This window comes from Ctenocephalides felis, unplaced genomic scaffold (genome assembly GCF_003426905.1).
Source record: "Ctenocephalides felis isolate EL2017-DRISC unplaced genomic scaffold, ASM342690v1 CF-g0.4_SCAFFOLD_02545, whole genome shotgun sequence".
Taxonomy (NCBI): Eukaryota; Metazoa; Arthropoda; class Insecta; order Siphonaptera; family Pulicidae; genus Ctenocephalides; species Ctenocephalides felis.
This window is the reverse complement of record NW_020538699.1, coordinates 8,222-14,138: the sequence shown is the minus strand read 5'-3', so window position 1 is coordinate 14,138 and position 5,917 is coordinate 8,222. Positions and strand designations below refer to the sequence as shown.

The 5,917-nt window shown below is 29.4% G+C and overlaps 2 non-coding genes across 2 annotated transcripts; both read right to left on the bottom strand.

The window, feature by feature from the left end:
- Positions 1 to 2,351: 2,351 nt before the first annotated feature.
- Trnap-ugg lies at positions 2,352 to 2,423 on the bottom strand. The gene has a single exon. It is a non-coding gene; the product is annotated as a tRNA-Pro (tRNA).
- A 1,143-nt stretch (positions 2,424 to 3,566) lies between these two features.
- On the bottom strand, positions 3,567 to 3,638 carry Trnap-ugg. Its single transcript has one exon. It is a non-coding gene; the product is annotated as a tRNA-Pro (tRNA).
- Between the last annotated feature and the right edge of the window lie 2,279 nt (positions 3,639 to 5,917).

Here is a 5,917-nt window from a genome sequence, read left to right as displayed (position 1 = left end):
TTTAAAATTTATGAAAATCTAACATGTACGAGACAACATTATCATTACTTGCACATATATCAGATAAATATGTTGCTTAAATTTAACATACGTCGTAAGACATAAAATTATTTTTCATAATAGTGGATTTACACCTCAATAGTTGTTATATTCATTTCAACCTTCTTTTTTAATTAAAAATATAATGTTTTATAAAATCAATTAACAGTTCTCAACTTCTCAATCAACTCCCAAATGTTATTTACATATTTTTCAATTTATTTCTTTTAAAAGTGTTGTTACACACTTTATTAATAATTAGGATCATATGATATATTATTCCTAAAATTTTGCACGTCTAGCAAGAAGCAATTAAGTTATTAATCTTGATAAATGCTTCTCGTGAAAAGCAGTCATTTCCTTCAAATCTAATTTGATGGAAGAAACCTATAATAAATGATTGATGATGTGAGAAAATGCAAGGAAAGCATGTTTGGCAATCTTATTTTACGTGATATTAAAATATAAATTATAAAAATTATCATTATTATCATCACTTATAAAATTACTGAAAAATGTTTTTTTATTAATTTAATAATAAAATGATATAAAGTATAATATAATAATTTGGTCTAAAATAAATAAAAATATATAGTTCAATAATAAATATATAATTAATAATAAATAAAATAATTCAACACGGCAATCTTGACATAAAATAACTATTTTTTTATTAAAAAGATTTTCCAAGTGATTTGTAAAATTTAGGCATTAACTAAGATTTCAATGTTGTATATTTTTTCTTCTTGTATAACAGTCTGAAACTAAAATATATTTAATTATTTATTAATAACTTTTCATTAAAATGAACATGATATGGAATAGACCATACCGTATATAAAATAAAATATGTACGCGAAACTAAATTGAAATCAATTCTATCTCCAGAATATATTCTATAAACGGACATATCATATAGTATTATTAAAAGCCATATATTTACATAGTCACTATAATCCTATGCTTTTTGTTACTATTATTTTATTTTATTAGATCTATAATTCATATTTCGGAAATTGCATTTTTGAAGTATTATGATATTGCATGTGATTGCAATAAATTGAAAAGAGAGCTGGATATTTTGCATTATATTTCTGCAATATACATATATGGTTTTAATACTGAAACGAGTGAAAATTTTATTGTTAAAATTTTATTTCTGAAATATGTAAACTTTTCAGAATATAATCTATTTTTATTTATAATTTTAATAGAAACAATTCATTGCAATTAAGCCTATCTTTTGGGAGTTAGAGCAAGTATTTTTGTAATTTGAATTAATTTATAATATTTTAATATATGCATAGGCATTTCATTTTTCACACATGTATTAATGTCAGCTAATTGTTTGTATACACACTATAAACTTGCAAATTTTATTTTAAGATCTAAATTATCACAATTAATTATTTTCAATAGATTAATTTTTTTTAAATGAACTATTTGACATTAGTAAACACTGAAAAAAAAATCTGCAACTTATTCAGCCAATTTAGTATTCTTGCTTGTGCATGAGGTCGTCTATAAAATGAAAAATGTCTTCTATTCACGCTACATTATACTCGAAGTTTAAATATTTTATTGAAATCCTTTCAAATTTATAGAGTAATGAACCCATAATCATTGAAAATGAAAAATAAAAATACTAATCGAATTATTTATATCTAGCGCAAATAAACGACGTGAAGAATATGGTTGGTGAAATATTAGAAATTAAAAATAGCAAAACTTGTTTACTGCGTAGAATATTATATTTTTAACTTCCCCTAGGGTAAGTTATAATAATATCAAAAAAGTCGAAAATTAAAATTTGTATATACCTTTACGTTTCAATGGTTTCTGAACATTTTGGCATACCTTAGAATAAATGGATGTATGTGTGTGTGCGTGTGTGTATGTACGGATACAATTTTTCGTCGACTATGTCGAGAACAGGGACCGACCAAATTGAATGATTGAAAAAACATTCGATTCCTTTTAATAAGGAGACATGCTGCTGAGTTTTTGGCAAAGGCAGGTTCAGTTGTTCCAAAGATACTTGGTAAAAAGTGCCAAGAATGGTAATTCTGTTTTTGAGAGAACAGAGCGTCCGATTTGAATGATTCATACAACATTTTATTTGTATTAACGAAATGAAGAACTTTTTCGGGGCCGCAATAAAAAAAGGAAAAAAATGATAGAAGGTGGACAATTGCGCATCAAATTATCACATATTTATAGATATCTTAATAATAACAAATTTTGTTTACTCAAGAATCGATTTTTTGGCATGATGCCATGCACTACTAGTTTATGAAAAAATGCAAAATATAGGGCTCAACCGGGATTTGAACCCGGGACCTCTCGCACCCAAAGCGAGAATCATACCCCTAGACCATTGAGCCGCTGTTGGTTACCTTTCGACTCATTCGATCGAAGAAGCCGTGTATTGAAGTTTACTTTCTCTTTTACATATGATATTTTGAGATTAAACATGTAGAAATCTAACGAAATCAAATTAAGATATTTCTGCCAAAATTAGCCATCACAAATGGTTTTCTGATGAAGACATCCTGCATTAATCAGCGAATAATCATACTATTTGGCAAAATTTACGAGGGGCAACTAATTACGATTTATTGACGGACAACGAATATTTAAGACCACATTTTTTTCGAATATTTAACATGCTCCTGAGTATTTGGAGTAATGTACATCCTGACGCACCAAAAAAAAATTTCATATATTACGTTTCGAAACAACTTCTAAAATCTCCTTTAAAAAAAGAAGAATGTATTTCAATATGATATTCCAGACAAGTATTATGAAATACTACAAAATTTCTATTTTGCTATTATCTAAGACAGGTAATCATGCAATCATTTTCTCCAAATTTGTGCATTGTAAGACCTACCTTCTAAGCTACTGAGCAAAGAGTGCAGAAAATAGAAACCGTGTTTTTGAGAAAACGGAGCATCCAATTTAAATGATTCAGAAAATATTCAATTAGTAATTAATTATAGGAAGAAGTGGTGATTAGATTTTAGCAAAGGCAGGTCTTGCCATTTCTTCTGTGATTCCGAAATAATCTTTTGGAGACGCTGAATATTTACAAAAAAAATCATTTAATGTACTGAGAGATATATTGTATATTCTTGATGCTTAATATTATTATTCAACGTTTCATGATAGGATAGGATCTGAATCTAGTGTTAATAGGCTAAGGCTTTAATGAATGTCTTTATATATCATCATACTATAAAACTGGCATTGGTAAAAGTTTTCGTAAATTTAGTTTTTATATATAAACTTATGTGATTTGGATGAGAATAAGGATTTATAGATTGCAAAAGGAAAATTTAGCACACCCTTGCCTTTTCCCTTTGGGATTTCGAGTTTTTGATCCTAGACACCACTGGCATCCATCAATTAAGGAGGCAAAAAATAAATTTAAATGAATGCAATTTGGAGTCAAAATTGCTTTTCCCTATTCTAAGTAGATTAATGACAAATAAAACTATTGTCAATATTCGATTATAGCAAACATTGGGCTCAACCGGGATTTGAACCCGGGACCTCTCGCACCCAAAGCGAGAATCATACCCCTAGACCATTGAGCCGCTGTCGATTACTTGGCGACTCATTCGATCGAAGAAACCGCGTATTGAAGTCTACTTTCTCTTTTACAAATCGTATTTTAAGATAAAAAATGTAGAAATCTAATAAGACCACATCATAATATATCGGTCAAAATAGCCGATCGAATGCTAGGTCTTCACGAATGGTTTTCTGATGAAAAGACATCCTTTTGGTAGCTTGTATTGAATTTCAACAAACCACACTATTCGGGAAAATTTAGGGACAACAAATATTTAAGACCACATTTTCTTTCAAATATTTAAGAAGAATGCAATTTTTCAATGATTTTTCAGCTAAATTTTATGAAATACTAGAAAATTTCTATTTTGCTCTAATCTAAGGCAGGTGATTTTCTCCAAGTTTGTGCACTTAAAGACATACCTACTCATGCTGCTTCTGACTTTCCGAAATAATCTTTTGGAGCCACTGAATATTAAACTAGCTGTAAGTGGAATTCTGTCTTAAGGCAATTAAGGCATCGTGCCTTAAGGCAAATTGCTGGAACTTCCCATGCCAAAAATTATTATTTTTTTAAAAACGATTAACATTTTTGAAAAAATTTTACTTCGAAAAAATAAGATTTTTTAGAAATTTTAAATTGGACAAAAAATTACTTTTTTTTGAAAAAAAAATTTTTTTTAAAAAAAAAAATTTAAACAATTTTTTTTATAAAAATTTTTTTTTGGAAAAAATGTTATCTTCATTTTGACATATTTTGGAAGATCTGAACTTTTTTTCAAAGCAATCGTACTGCTTTAACTGCATAGAGACAAAATATAAAGCGCGTAAGCGCCGCGTCGCTGTCTAACGGAAAAACATTGGTGCGGAACCTATAGAAATGTAAATAAAATTTATACTTATTGTTAAAATCTCTATAAAATATCTGATAATTTGATGTGCATATGTCTAATGTCTAATGATTATTGTTGACCGCCAAATGTTATTTTTTTAGTTTTTTTTTACTAGATCTCCGAAACCGCTAGACCTATCTTCATGAAAATTTGATCAAATCTTCATCCTGTTATTACAAATAAAATGTTTTTTGAACTATACAAATCGGACGCTTCGTTCTCTTAAAAACTGAGTTACCGTTTTTGGCACTTTTTGCCCCATATTTCGGAACGGCTAGATCTGCCTTTGACAAAAACTAATCAGCACGTCTCCTTATCAATACGAATCGAATGTTTTTTGAATTATTCAAATTGCTTCATCCGTGTTCCCGAAATCGTCGACGAAAATTTGTATCCGAACACACACACATGCACGCACACACACACACACACATACATCAATTTTCTCCAAGGTATGCCAACATATTCAGAAACCTCTGAAACGTGAAGATATATAAAAATTTTCATTTTCGATTTTTTTGCGATTACTTACCCTATGGAAAGTTAATTATAAATAAATCAATTTATTTTTTATCTCCAGAACATTAACAATCGTCATTTCATTTCGAATCAAATTCCAAAAAAAAAATAGTTGCCAAATTTACACAAAATTGAAAAAGTGCTCCCGCATAGTCACAGTCTAAACGCATTTGCAAATAATTCTGTGCGACATTTTCACCTATACTGTGCTCAGCTTGGCGGCATTTTCACATTTTTCAATAATTTTCACAAAATTGGAAAAGTGCTCTAATACACAAACAGTCTAAACGCACATGGGTAAACATTTGTACCAGAGTGGCGCTTAGACTGTGCTTAGCTTGGGTGATTTTTTGAATTTTTAATTCAAAATCACAAAAAAAATTTTTTGAAAAAAAATTAGAAACAAAAAATTTTTTTTTCCAAAATCAATTATTTTGTTGAAAAAAGCAGAAAGTTCTTTGAATCATTTAAATCGGACGCTTAGTTCTCTCAAAAACAGCCATTTTTTTTTAATTTAGCTCTGTATCTCCGAAACCTCTAGGCCTACCTTTGCCAAAAACTAATCAGCACATCTTCCTATCAATAGGAATCGAATGTTTTTTAAACCATTCAAATCGGTTGATCCGTTCTCTCAAAAACTCGCTTTCTATTTTTTGCACTCTTTGCTCCATATCTCCGTAACGGCTGGACCTGCCTTTGCCAAAAACTAATCAGCACATCTCCCTATCAATAGGAATCGAATGTTTTTTAAACCATTCAAATCGGTTGATCCGTGCGCCCGAAAACGTGGACGAAAAAACGCGGACATACAAAACACACACACACACACACACACACACACACATCCATTTTTTCTGAGGTATGCCAAAATGTTCAGAAACATTCAAAAC